The sequence below is a fragment of the Anthonomus grandis genome, chromosome 1 (assembly GCF_022605725.1).
Source record: "Anthonomus grandis grandis chromosome 1, icAntGran1.3, whole genome shotgun sequence".
Lineage (NCBI taxonomy): Eukaryota > Metazoa > Arthropoda > Insecta > Coleoptera > Curculionidae > Anthonomus > Anthonomus grandis.
The window spans coordinates 51,682,699-51,696,923 of NC_065546.1; the positions used below are offsets into that span (position 1 = coordinate 51,682,699).

The 14,225-nt window shown below is 32.8% G+C and overlaps 2 protein-coding genes across 3 annotated transcripts in view; one reads left to right on the forward strand and one right to left on the reverse strand.

Moving 5' to 3' along the window:
- The window catches only part of LOC126738148 (cardioactive peptide), a 50,013-nt gene that overhangs the window by 25,591 nt on the left and 10,197 nt on the right, over positions 1-14,225 (reverse strand). The gene's annotated exons all lie outside the window — the stretch shown is intronic.
- Positions 6,135-14,225, forward strand: part of LOC126738136 (pituitary homeobox 2-like) — a 38,453-nt gene continuing 30,362 nt past the window's right edge. The window contains exon 1 of the mRNA XM_050443318.1: positions 6,135-6,254. The gene's annotated coding sequence lies outside the window, so the exon portion shown is untranslated. The remainder of the gene's footprint in view (positions 6,255-14,225) is intronic.

The following is a 14,225-nucleotide window of genomic DNA, read 5'->3' on the forward strand; positions in this document are numbered from 1 at the left end:
CGTCTTTTTGTTTAAGGCGCAAAAGAAGTGGAACCAACAGTTTAGTCTATTTGTTCAGTTATTAAATTTCACCTTTGAAAATTATTTTAATTTTGGGGGTAATTTCAATAAGTTAATTTTTGGGTTGGGAATGGGTAAGATAGGTAGGTAGCTCTTCCCAGTTTGTGTCGATATAATCATGTTGGAACTACAGAATAAGTGCTTGTCATAGCTGTCTTTTAAGGTTCCCTTCTTTAAAAGATATGTGGACGATATTATTACTTGTGTCTTAACTAATGAAATGCAAACTGTTGTTCAGACTTTCAACTCGTTTAATATATCATTTTAATATATCATTTTTAGATGTATTACTTATAAGAACTAAAAAGCAAAAAGAAAATTATTTTCCGTTAAATCAACTTTTCCAGATCCTCAATAGAAATGACCAAAATCTTCCTTATCATAACACAGGAGAAAGGTAAATGGGCTAACATACATTGTTAGAGGTCCCGCACCAATTTAGCCTTATTTTTTTTTATCCAGACTTTCTACAAAATACCCTGCATAATACTACAGTAACATATCTTGGCTTTTAGTGATTCGGTTGCGCAATAACTCAATTTGAAGTAGCGGATTCGAAGAATTTTACATCTAAGTATATATATTCTAAAAGAGAAAAACAGCTTAAAAGAATCTGGTGTAATAGAAATTTATAAAGATTTTTTCTATAAGTGAAGAATACATCTGCAAACTTCACTAGGTAGGTCTTTTTTTCAGTCGGAACGACAGTTAAAAAAGCCTCTAAGCAAAGCTCTACTTATAGTAAACATTTAATTCCTTGTCTATTCCTTGAACAGTGGCTCTTTGATATTTACTTATTCGCGCTATGAGGCGCAGTCAAGTTTTTTTGTTGACCTGTAATTGAGTATCAAAAAAAATGCCTTTGCTATTAATGTAAATGGAGTTTTTAAGTTTGGGTTTTAAAATCAGCATTCCAAGATTTTATTTTTAGTTTTTCAATTTTTAGCAAAAAAATCGATAAAAGGTTCAAAATGATAGGTGTGTGAGATGGTGCCTTACCGTGATGCCAAAGCCATGGATTTACTTTTGAAGTATCTTTTAATTTTCAGTGAATTTGCTATTTCAAACGCCGCATAGCCCTCAGATTATGTTATATTTTTTATTTACTATCTCACCTTCTGGCGAGAATTTCAAGACCAGGGCGAGACAAATCCGCCATTATTTCTTAACTGCTTTTTCTGTGCTTTTTGATAAAGTCAATTCTTCAGAAGTCTTTCTATTCAACAATGCAATACGACTTAGCAAACGTCATTAGATTTGTAATTTTAGTTCGTAATTGTAATTCGATATTCGCAAAACATGTTTGAGGTTAATTGAAAACCCAGTACTGCATCAATGTTAGGCCATTTAAATTTCTTGACCTTCTTACTTGTATAGCAATTCCTTTTTAATCAATCTTATAAAAAAAGTACAAACTGAAAAAATTTGAAGAGCATTGACGAGCTTTTTTCGGTTTCGGCTCAATTGGAACGTTCCATTAAGAAGTTTGTTACCTGATTTACATATCAAATTCGTAAGCCCATGTCTCATCAACTATTTCAATACCTAACATGTCTTCAGAGGCCTTGACACGATTGAGGTTTGCAGAAATTTCAGGACTTAGAACTAGTCTGGCGGCAAGGGATTTTATGCCCAAACAATAATAATTTTAAAATGATACGAAGTAATAAATGAGACTCGGACATTTCAAGCAGATGGATCGGTTACAAGAATTATGGGATGTCAATTTGTTCTTTAACATGTTTTGTTATGTGTGGCCTTAATATTGAAATTCGTATTAAATACGTGCTAAAAAAATCCTTTTGCAGCTGTAATCCAGAATTACCTCTACATGTATTAAGTCGTGTTTAGTTCACCAGCATCTATTTCGTTCTCGTGATGGGTTACTTTTTGGATCCTAAAAAAGTACAAGCAACAAAAACCTCAGATCGGAATGAGTTGAGTATTGGTCAAAGCATTTTTATTCAATTCCACTCACTCATACCTCCTAGTTTAATATATTTCTTCAGTTTTTCGAATTACTAATCACTCCTATAGTATATAGGCAAAAGTCAAATGAAATAAAGAGAAGTATTCAGTGTAAGAAACTTTTATGCCTTCTTATACCGCCTATTTTGTTTGGCGATACATTAAATTTTTATTTTTATGGTTTTTCGTTATTGGCCACCAGGCAGGGTTTTATCTTAGTTAAGAAGAAAACGGTTGCCGATCTTACGGCCGGCAACTAGTTTACAGGTTATTAAATTTAACGATAACCAACTCATATATCGCAAAACACAACAGGAGGTGTGAATGTGCAGCATTTAATACAGGTTAGGGAATCAATCATTATGCATAGAGTTTTGCTTAAAGCCAACGCGCATGCATGCATTTCGTGCGCTCTGTTACTCGTTTTTTAGTTCTACGTTAGTAAGCGCCTATTTCCCTCATGGACTTTCGAAGACGAATTTTATTCACAGTACGTTAGGTATTTGGAAATTTTTTTTTATTTTGATTTTAGAAAAAATAGGGGTTTAGTAAAATAATTATATAGTAGGCCATAAAAGTTAACGCTATTTATAAAAAATATTTAAAAAAAACTATAACGATATTATTAACAGACCTACTGTATAATTTACAAACTATCTATAATCTGCTAAAAAACATAAACACCCTATAACAAAGCATCACAATTTCTTACTAATGAAAATATATCTAACCCCGCCTTGTCTTCTCTCGACGTTCATATCAACATTATTTAATGAAAACCACTAATTACAGCTAAGTCAATTTAACAAAGCCATAGCGGCCATAATTAGTTTATTCGGGCTCATTTAACCTAAAGCAGCCTTAGACAAGAACAGCCAGAATTAATATAGACATCTCGTCCAGACGCGACTCCCAGCGGTTTAAGACGCTATTAAAATGTCGACAAAATTTTATTCCATATATTTAAAACGCATGATTAAGGTGAAGATCATTAAATTATACTTTTTCCAACTTATGCAATCATATACCAGAACTCATGTACCTTTTTCTTGTCGAATATTCTTTACACACATCATAAATTCAAACCTTTTATGCTTCACGATCCAATAGGACAGCATCAACTACAAAGTTCAAACATTACCCTCAAGGAATTCCTAAAAACTCTCCCTTAACTCTCTCTTGAAGCTACGAAGAGAAGCACTACTATCATATCTATAAATGCGTTCCTTCCTCAGTCATTATGCTAGAGAACCAACTCTATAGGGCCAACAGCAAGATCAAGACATAGCATAAACACACCCCTCCGTCAATTTTACGGTCGACGTATCGTTAGAGGTGAGCTCTTTCTAAAGCTCTAGCTAAGAGCTAGAAATTTCTAAAACGTCCTAGAAATTTCTAGCGAGAAATACACACATCACACATAACCATGTCAAAGGGGTGCTTTAACACAGGGAATAGATATATTTGGGCGCCAACAAAAAGTACCAAGGATATTAGTCGATATCATCCCGATCTGTAAGAAGGATAAATCAGCAATGGATCCGAAAAGATAGAGGTCCAACAGTCTCCACTAGTCCATATGCGAACAAATCCAAAAAATACTGATCATTTACCCAATAAGACTACTTTCTTTTTACAAAAAGAAGGAAACCAGTGTCCCTTTGTACAGAGAAATAAAATTACTACTAAATCACAAAAATTAAACAGACATTACCTCCTTAAATTGATGCTTCAATCCACTAATCCTACACTTCCACATGACAAGAATCCACTAAGGGGCAACATAGCCTTTCGAAAGACCTGCTCAAGTAGTCAAGGCCGTTCAATTAAAGGCTCAACATCGCAACATCGGCTTGTACTGCAAGTAGACGATGACCTAAGACTCAGTTCTTCGGAGAACAGTTACTAAATGCGCTGTATTTGCAAAAGGAACCACTATATCAAGTAAGGTCAGCCAGATCAGTACTTCGTGGCAACCAGAAGTACCTCTTTGTCAAAGTCGAGAATTATTATTATTTTGATTTCCCGTGATACGTGATTTATTATCACGTAATTTTAGTGTCCTTTATCTCTAAGGTTACTGCTGGTCGCTACGTCCTTATTGAATACCAAAGAATCACAATAGGAACAATAAGAAGCATTTTGCAGTAAATGAACAAAACATAATTTTTTAGATATTCTCTTAATTATATTAAGTTTTCCATTGAATGAATTTATATAACTTTTTGGCAAATACACAACATATGTTTATATATATTATTCGAGTAAATTATGTACTTTTCTGGTTCCCTCAAAATATTGCGTTTGTTTTTTAAGGTTGATTGTTTAATAATCTTAAATATATCTTCCAGATCAATTCCTTTTTATACGTTCCAAAGTACTTGTTACCTCAACATTTTTGAAATTTTTGTTTTTGACTTTATGATCTTCGGATTATTTTAGATCACGAGCCAAGACCTATCCTGAAGACTAGTGACCATTATAATTAACAACAGACAAATCAACGTTTTTCAAAAATTTAAGGTTTCCTTCTTCATCTGATAAAGATAAGTTAGTAGAACACTCAAGATCCTTAGATGACCTTAGACTAAAGATTTTTTCTAGTTTTGCGCTTATATCATTGTTCTGTGACAATGACAAAGGACGGTGCCGTCCCAGTGAAGCTTATAATCTTGACTTCAGCACTGACTACTGTGAGTACTTGTTATATGGAAATATGGAGCCTTTTCATTGTTGGTTCCTGCTTTTCACTGGTATCTTTTTATCTTGGCAACAGAGTCACCAATTTACACTCAGTGGGTGTAAATGATTGGTATCCAGCTGTGACGTGCTGAATAGTTTCCAAGGTTGAGCATCCATATATGCAATTATCACTCTATACTAGGGTATTCTTGATAGTATACGAATAATTTGTTGTACAAATAACTTGTTCCTGAAGTGCTACTATCTCTGGAAATAGATATATTTGGACGACAACGAGTAGTTTTGACATAATTATTACGAAATATTCTTGGCCAGTCTTATTAATATGTCTTCCATGTACTGGTTTTTCTGTTTGTGAAGAGCAATGGCCCTAAATTTCTTGCTATTTCAATTTTGGTGTGCATTACATGGCAGACTTGAGAAGTCCGGCTTTTCTTTTATTTATCCAGTTGTGCCACTATTTATATCACTCTTGTTGCTTTTTTTGGTAGTGTTAATCCCTTGCTGGTACTGCGAATAAATATCTGCAAAAAGTTAATTTGCCAGAATCGGTTTATACCAAATTATTCCAGATCATATACTGATTAAAAAAACTGCATTTAAGTTGTTCTAGTCTTATTCTGAGGTAAGGTTTATCTTTGTTTTTAAATATTATGATTATGCTTTCTCGCGTTCTTCCGGTATTTCCTTATCTCTAATTTGTTTCCTTAATTCAAACAATTCTTCGACATATTTGAGCAAATTATAGACTTAGCATATTAATTTTAATATTATTATATTATTATTTAGTAGAAATAAAATGATAATAATTAAATAACTTAATGTTATTCTAAATGGCAATAAACATACATATTATTTATAGAAGTATATAATGTTAGATTATTGGAGGTATCGCTAATTGTGTGATGTCAGTTTCAGTGAAAGGTAGTTTTAATTAAGATATGAAACGAAAATAATTACAAATTGTGAACTGATGTATAACTTAGATGAATAAGAATTACTTTTTCTTATTGTCTAATTAATGTACTTGTAGATTTGTAAGGTAACCAAAAAAAGAATAGTCAATTTTTATAAGATGTTTCTAGATTGTTTCTAAAATAAACTCTTCTAATTAAATCTGTTGACTAAAATTATCCTCCTAACTGATCCACTGTATAACCCTCGGGATAACAAGGCAATGCAAGGGATGATCTACACGTAGAGGGTGTGGCCGTACAGCATCCCACCCTCGTGATGCGGTTGGAGGGGTTGGAATGGATGATCGTCCAAAATAAGGGGGTATCATGTCTGTCATGGATATTATTAGGAAAGATAACAGAGTAATACGGAAAAGTTGCGACGCTTCATTTGGCTTAATTCACTCTGACGCGACGGGATATACTTTACTTGATCCGTGTATGTGTTGGTGACGTCCGACTTTATCTTAGTTGAATATTGTTTGACGTATATACTTACGGTATAATTTCATTGCAAAAAAGTAATGTTCAGTCAGTGAATGTAGAAGGATTGTTACTTTAGATGTGGTGGGTACATAATTTTTATCTGGTTACTCTTTTTGCTATTTCGGATTTTTCGGAATTTAGTTTTAGGTAACTTTATTTATTTATTTTTCTTACATACTATTAAAAATAAGGTTTAATTTTTTATTAAATTAAACACAAATGGTTCGCCTAACATTTTTAAATAATTCGGTCACTTCATCAACCTTACCTTATTTCAGTCTAAAATAGTGTCCGTTTCTCACTTTATCATTGTTTTAAAGAACTATCCAAAAATGCTTAATACCTTGGAGAGCGATTAATGTTTCCTACATTTTTTAGTTATCTTATAAAAAACCAAACTACTTAAATTCAATTCACTTAAATATCAACATTTTAGAGAATTAACTATTTTTTCATTACAATAAATAAACTCCTTTATACGTGACCAAAGGAGTCGCATTGCAAGAATTTTTGAGGAAGGTATTTTTAATGACATTTCAGAAGCAAATAGTCCAAATTCTTTTACTATTTTATATTTTAGCTAAAGAGTTTCTTCTTAAAATTCTACTTATTCTACTGTTGTCTTGCGTGGTCATAGGGCTCGCAACACTAAGAAATGTCTTAAGTATTTAATTAATTTAAGTGCAAAATGAAGGTTAGGAACATTCCAAAGAAATCTTTAAAATTATATTCAAGCCGATCTAAGAACTAGAAATAGAGAAAATATCATTGCTCTTCGAGTTTTTTAATGAAAACTGGAGATCATTCCAAAGAGACTTTTGAAACAAAAACTAGGTAATAAAAATAGAATTATGAATCACCTGAAATTGCTTTCCCTTATCGATATGATTTTCAAAATTTAGTCATATTACTTTTCTAGCTATGAAAGAAGTACTATCTTCTTGGACAAGCTCCTTTAATATTTTATTAATTTTGTTATAGAGTCAACTCTTGCTTATTTGGTGTCACCAAGAACGGGATTATTGGGATCGGAAATATTGTTCAATAATTTCTAGCACTAGGATAATATTTGGATAATATTTTAACGTATTTCATTATGCAATATTCACTCACTGATTTGAAAATTGTGGAAGAGCAGAATTTGTTTAAGATACTTAACATTGTGGCATAACAGCAACAAGCGATGTCATCTAGTTATGATCAAAAGAACCCAGTATCTAATATTTGAATTTGATCTAAAGGAAATATTTACCTGATTCTATTTAGTCGGTAGAATAGTGTTACTATTCATTATTTTAGTTTTCAAGTTGTCTATCAAAATTTCGCTAAGGAATAGTTAAAAACAACTGCGGCAATTATTGAATTTAAAAAAGTGTTAATCTAGTAGAGAAGAAAGAATATTTTTTCAATAATTATGTACTTTTTGCTTAAGAAAATTTTTTACGACCATAAGACCGACAGAAGGATAATTAAAACTAGAAATATACACATTTTTAATACTCTTGCCTAAACTGCCCATCTAACCCACTAATAATACCGTTGGAACCATGTGTTATATCCTTATAACCATGTGTTTTACTGCTACCACCACTGCTAGAGTCAGGAGGCAGGCAGAGCACCAAGAGAGAAATTGTCTTTATATACAAATACAGAATTCAAATATATAATAGCATAATTTGCACCTTTCAGATATTTAGTCATTTATGAAGTATTAAATAAAAGTTGATTGAGAAATTTGCGATAATGATGTTTAGGTTTTTTGGTCTGTTTAGGAAGTTTACCTTAAATCTATTATATTAAAATAAAAAATCTTTGGATAGACTACTTTTTAAAGAAAATGTGTCCTGTATACGGACGACGATTTTTCTCTGCTCCTATGTACTTATGAACACAAATATTACAAATATGCTATGGTGTTCTCACAACCTAATCAGTTTTATATTTTTATATCTAAAATAGTTTTTAAATTTATTTATGAATACTGATTTATATCATCATTTGATAATCAGGTGGTTGGCGGAGTCATTACTTTTTTTATGTTACATTTTAAAATAGAGCATTTATTTGAATATACTTATATTGAACAATAGAAAAATTCTTACAACCAAAATTCATCATTGACTTTTACCAATTTTTACAAAAAAAGCCTTATGGAATCTTGTCAAGTATGGTAACAGTGCCAAATATCTGTGCAAAAAATTTACATATTGACAAGTTTTCGTATTGCAATGTTTTGAAGATAACTTTATTTGGTCAAAAGTTTATTTGTATTTTTTTAAAATAAAAAAGATAAATCATCTAAATATTTTTTTGTTTCAAGATATTATATAGACCGTACCCTTTCTTCTAAACCAAAAACTTTCGAAAAGTTGGAGCATCACAAATTGCTTAAACACGAAAGGAGTAGACATTTTTTCTCAAACCCAAAAATAAACAAACAAACTAAAAGTAAGCTGACTTATAAAAGTTTCCAAATAGCATTTAGCATTGACATCCGACATTTAGGGTGTGGTTCATTATGCAGCGTCTATTATAAAAATTGATCAATCATTGATGCTTCTTAAGCTATTTTTGGAAATATTTTACACATTTTGGAAACTTTGCTTGTATTTACAGCTCTGTTGCACAACGAAAACAACATAAACCTATAAAGCGTCATAATTCAACCTAGTAGCTAGATAAGCTAAAAGTTATAGGCGATTTTTCAAGTCATGGCTTTATTTCATTTTTCTGTTTTCTATCCGAAAGTTGTTACAAAAATGTAGTCTTGTCAGATTGCCTTATATGCTGTTTGAAAAGAATTTAAAATAGGTCAACCGTTAAAAAGAAGGTTTTATTTGGAACCAAAAATTAGGTAACTTTTGAGTAACTCAATTGTTGCTTATGTTCCCATTATTTGTATAGCTTCGTTCCTAGAAGGTAAATTTTAGAAAATGTATTTATATTATTTTTTTTTATTCTATAAATGTTTCTATAAGACTTATGGCTTAGGCAAAAAAAGTTCAGACTTCTTGAATAAACGGCAAAGGGGATACATACATTTTCATTTTCTTTTACCTTCCTCATAGAATACTAACGGCTAGCAAGGAAGAAAGGACTTAAGTTATTTAATTATTGTTGGTTTTTGTAAATTATACCAGGTCTGATGATGCCTTTAATTACGAGAAACATGTAACTAACCACCTTTCATCCGTTTTTTAAAGCGAGACATCGTATTTTCTTGACTTTCGATCATTCTGACTGTATTTATCCAAAGCTTTAACGATACAACGTGCTGAAGGTAAGGATAAGGAAGTACTAGAACAGAGATCTCTGTAACTGTTAAAGCTTCAGGTTGCGTCTCGAAATAAAAGAGTTTTAAAGTGGACTGTATTTTTATTAAATTTACGAAAAGATTTATAAACTAGTCGTAACACCGGCCAGGATGCAACCGCATACTTAACACTACGCTGTCTTTCGTAAAACTGTTTTTACTCCTCGCCCGACTGCCGAGTGCCGACACATCCTGAGAATCTTAATTCGGAGAAGCATCAATATCCCGAACAAGGCGCACAATACATGTATATGTATAGTTTATTAACGAATTAGTTGTGTTGGCACGGCGTTTATTATAATACCCAATACATAATTTTAGAAGTAGGCCTAATAAGATTATACATCCCGCCCACCTTGAAAGGATACTTTCAATACATAAAGTTACAGTAGAAGTAAACCAACATAATAAGTATAAATAAATAATGTAATATATGGACTTAATATTAATTGATTATATGCAAATAACGTAAATTAACAATTAAATTCAACTCTATGTCTAATAAACAGAAAAACGCAAAGTTCATAATTCACCACCATTGTTTGTCCTATTCAGTCTCAATCGGAAGCACGCTAATTTTGGACACAGCTCGCTTAAACACCCCGGTTTTTGTTTTCACGCTCACTACGCGCACAACATTGTCCTTGCCTGGATGAAGTTCACAAACTCTGCCCAACACCCATTGTTGTGGAGGAGAATTTTCATCACGCAGAAGCACCAGCGACCCCATTTGAACTATGGAACTTGCACTGCTTCTCCATTTGGTTCGTGGTTGAAGAGAAGTCAAGTATTCTGTTGACCATCTCTTCCAGAAGTGCTGGACTATTTTTTGAAGACGCTCATACAAGACCAGTCGGTTTACAGGAAAATCTGCCACATCTCGTTGTGGAATGGAGGTTAGCAAGTCGCCAATAAGGAAGTGACTGGGAGTTAAAACGGTAAGATCATTGGGATCATGGGAAAAAGGAGTTATTGGTCTGGAGTTAAGGATTGCCTCTATCTGGCATAATACTGTAGATAAAGACTCAAAAGTCAAATAAGCTTCCTTTAACATTCGAACTAAATGAAATTTAGCTGATTTGACTGCGGCCTCCCAAAGACCACCAAATGTGGGCGAACGAGGGGGTATAAAATGCCATTTTATATCATTTTCTACAAAAAATGTGGAAACATCACGATTTTTTAATGTCTCCTGGACAGATTGAAACATCTTTTGTATTTCCACATTAGCCCCGACAAAGTTTTTCCCGTTGTCTGAATATATATCCTTGCATAAACCGCGTCGTGACACAAATCGTTTTAAAGCATTTAAAAAAGAATGTGTTGTCATATCCCCAACTAATTCTATATGAATTGCCCTAGTGACAAAACAAATAAAAATGCAAATATATGCCTTAACAACCTTACGAGATCTTAATTTTCCATCTTTAATCATTATAGGACCGGCGAAGTCACAGCCAACCGTTAAAAATGGTCGTGAAGGTACAAGCCTAGCTTGGGGAAGATCGCCCATAATAGGAACTTTATAAGGTGGTTTTGCCTTAAAACATACAAGACATTGTTTGATCACACGTTTAATTGCACCCTTTCCATGAACTATCCAATATTTATTTCTAATGATAGCCAAGAGTGCTTGAGTAGATGCATGTAAATTACGTTTGTGTTCATATTCTATTAATAGTTTGGTAAAGTTATGATTTGGAGGTAACAATATTGGATGTTTAGCATCAGGTGGAAGAGTAGAATGTCTAATTCTTCCACCTACTCGCAGTAAGCCTGAATTATCCAAAAAAGGATTAAGAGAAATTAGCTTACTTGATTTTAATGATTGTTCATTGTTTAAAGTATTAATATCTGATGCATATTCAGCATACTGCACCATCCGTATTAAAAGATTCAATGAATTCTCAATAAAATCAGATTGTGTTAAATCGGCATTTTCCTTGTTCTTATTTTTTGGATTAATTCTAAAGATAAATTTAAGGACAGAAGCCATTACTCGTAACAATTTCTGAAAGTTTGAATATTTTTCAAAAATCGTTTGATCAGAAAATAAAGTTTGATTAAGAAATGAAAATTGCATAGCCTTTTTTTTATCAGGAACCTTATCAAAATTTATATTTTGTACTACACTTGGCCAAAAAGACTTAGGTTTTGTTAGAAAATCGGGTCCGTTCCACCATAAAATGCATTCATTTAATTTTTGTGGATTTAAACCACGTGATAGAACATCGGCGGAGTTTTCATTGGAACCGACATGTCTCCAATTTTGTTTATCGCTAAATTCATGAATTTGAGCAACTCTATTCGCAACAAAGGTATTCCAGTAGTTTGGTTCACCTGCAATCCATGCTAATGTAATAGTGGAATCACACCAATAATATTTATCTGGAATATCAATGTCAAGAGAATGCTGTATTTTATATATTAGACTTGATAAAAGCAAAGCTCCACAGAGTTCTAATCGTGGCAAAGATACCGTTTTTAGTGGAGCAATGCGCGATTTCGCACATAGCAAATTCGAATGACGCTTTCCGGTAATATCTGTAACTACGATATAAACACATGCGCCGTATGCCGCTTCACTGGCATCACAAAAGCCATGCATTTCAATTAATGAATAATCTGAAACCGTAACTTGTCTAGGTATTTTAATTACATTTAAGTAAGGTAATTGTTCAAAAAATAACTTCCAAAGTATGTAAATGTCTGATGGAATAGTTTCATCCCATCCGACCTTGCACTGCCAAAGCCTTTGCATTATGATTTTAGCGCTCACAGTAACAGGACCGGCTAGACCCATTGGGTCGAATATATTTGCTATTACCGATAAAATTTCGCGTTTGGTTTTCGCTTCACAACTAAGGAAATTAGATGAAAAGCTTAAAGTGTCGCTCTTTGGTTTCCAGAATAATCCGAGTGTTTTACGGTTTTTATCTTCGGATAAGTCATAATTTTCTAGTTGACCTTGATCGCAGTCGTTTAAAACTTCAATCTTATTAGAGTAAATTTTCTTTAATGGAAAACAAGCTTCGTTCAATATTTCCAAAATTTGATTTTTTAACAGAATAGTGTGTTCAATAGAGTCCGTCCCAGTCAATAAATCGTCTACGTAAAATGATGTTAAAATAGCCTTAGAGGCATTTGGATATTTTTTAGAATTCTCAATTGCTGCTTGATTTAGTGATCGGATAGCTAAAAAAGGAGCTGATGCAGTCCCATATGTTACCGTGTTTAACGTGTAGTGTTTAAGTTCATCATGTGGACTAGGACGCCATACAATACGCTGTAATTGTCTATCATTTTCGCATATTTGCACTTGACGGTACATTTTTTCAATGTCACCTACAAGTACCACATTATGAAACCGGAAATTCAGAGTAATAGAAAGTAAATCTTTTTGTAAAACAGGACCTGTCATTAATACATCATTTAAAGAAACCCCTGTAGAGCCTTTTGCCGACGCATCAAAAACAACCCGTAACTTTGTTGTTGTGCTGTCAGCTTTAATCACGCCATGATGCGGTAAATAATATGTTAATTCGGAGGTATCTATGTTTTCATTATCAATAAGTGACATATGCCCTAATCGGTCATATTCCGACATAAAATTACAATACTCACTTTTAAAATTATTATCTTTTTGTAAGCGTCTTTCAAGAGCATAAAATCGCTTTATAGCATTATGTTTCGAATCGCCAAGATCAACAAAATTATTTTTTACCGGCAAACTGACCTGAATACGACCCTGATCTACGCGTTTGTAATTTTCAATAAAATGTTTTTCACAGGCCAATTCTTCCGGTAATAAATCTCTATGATTTAATTCTAAGTTTTCTATAATCCAAAACCGCTCAATTTGTTTATTTAAATCGTTATTAGTCACTAAAAAATTACAAACTTCATAACGCTGTGAATCTCGAATTAAAAGACTCCCGTTATTATTTGTATTAAATATCAAAGTGCCCGTTAATATCCAACCCAATTTAGTGTTGTGTAAGATCGGTTTATTTTGACCCAATTTATGCTGGCCTTTACACATGATATCAAAGAATATATCAACTCCGAGTAAAATATCAACAGGACGCGATAAATTAAAGTCCTTATCGGCAAGTTCAAAATTCTGCGGAATGTTTAGGCTTGATATATCAAATGAAACTTGCGGTAAGCTTTCAGTGATTTTATTTACAATAAAAAAAGTATCAGATTTCTTATACGTTTCTCGAAGTGAACTAAATGTAGCGTATACTCTATTCGAGATTTTATTGCAAGCATTATTTAAACCGGCAACAGGAATATTAATTTTTTCTGTTGTTAATTGTAATCGCTGTGCCAATCCGTAAGTCATAAAATTACTTTGCGATCCACTATCAAGAATCGCTCTAACTTCGACCGCGTTGCCGAAAGCATTGATTATTTTAATTATCGCCGTTGCTAGTATAATTTGTTTATTTTCAAAAGAGAAATTATGCATGTTTAAATACGGATTAGAAGAAGTTTGAATAAGAGGTTCGATTACTGGTGTATTTTGATTATTTTCGGTTTGAGTAGCCGCAATACCTGTGTCATTTTGGCCTTGGCCCTGAACTGATAATAAAGCCTCAGTTCGTTTATTTAAATTAATGTTTTGATCCTTTACTGGGTTGCCAGAATAGGTGTCATAAAGCGAATGTAATAACGAATTATGTTTTTTGCCACAATATTTACAACCCGACGAAAGGCATTCATTATTAGCATGA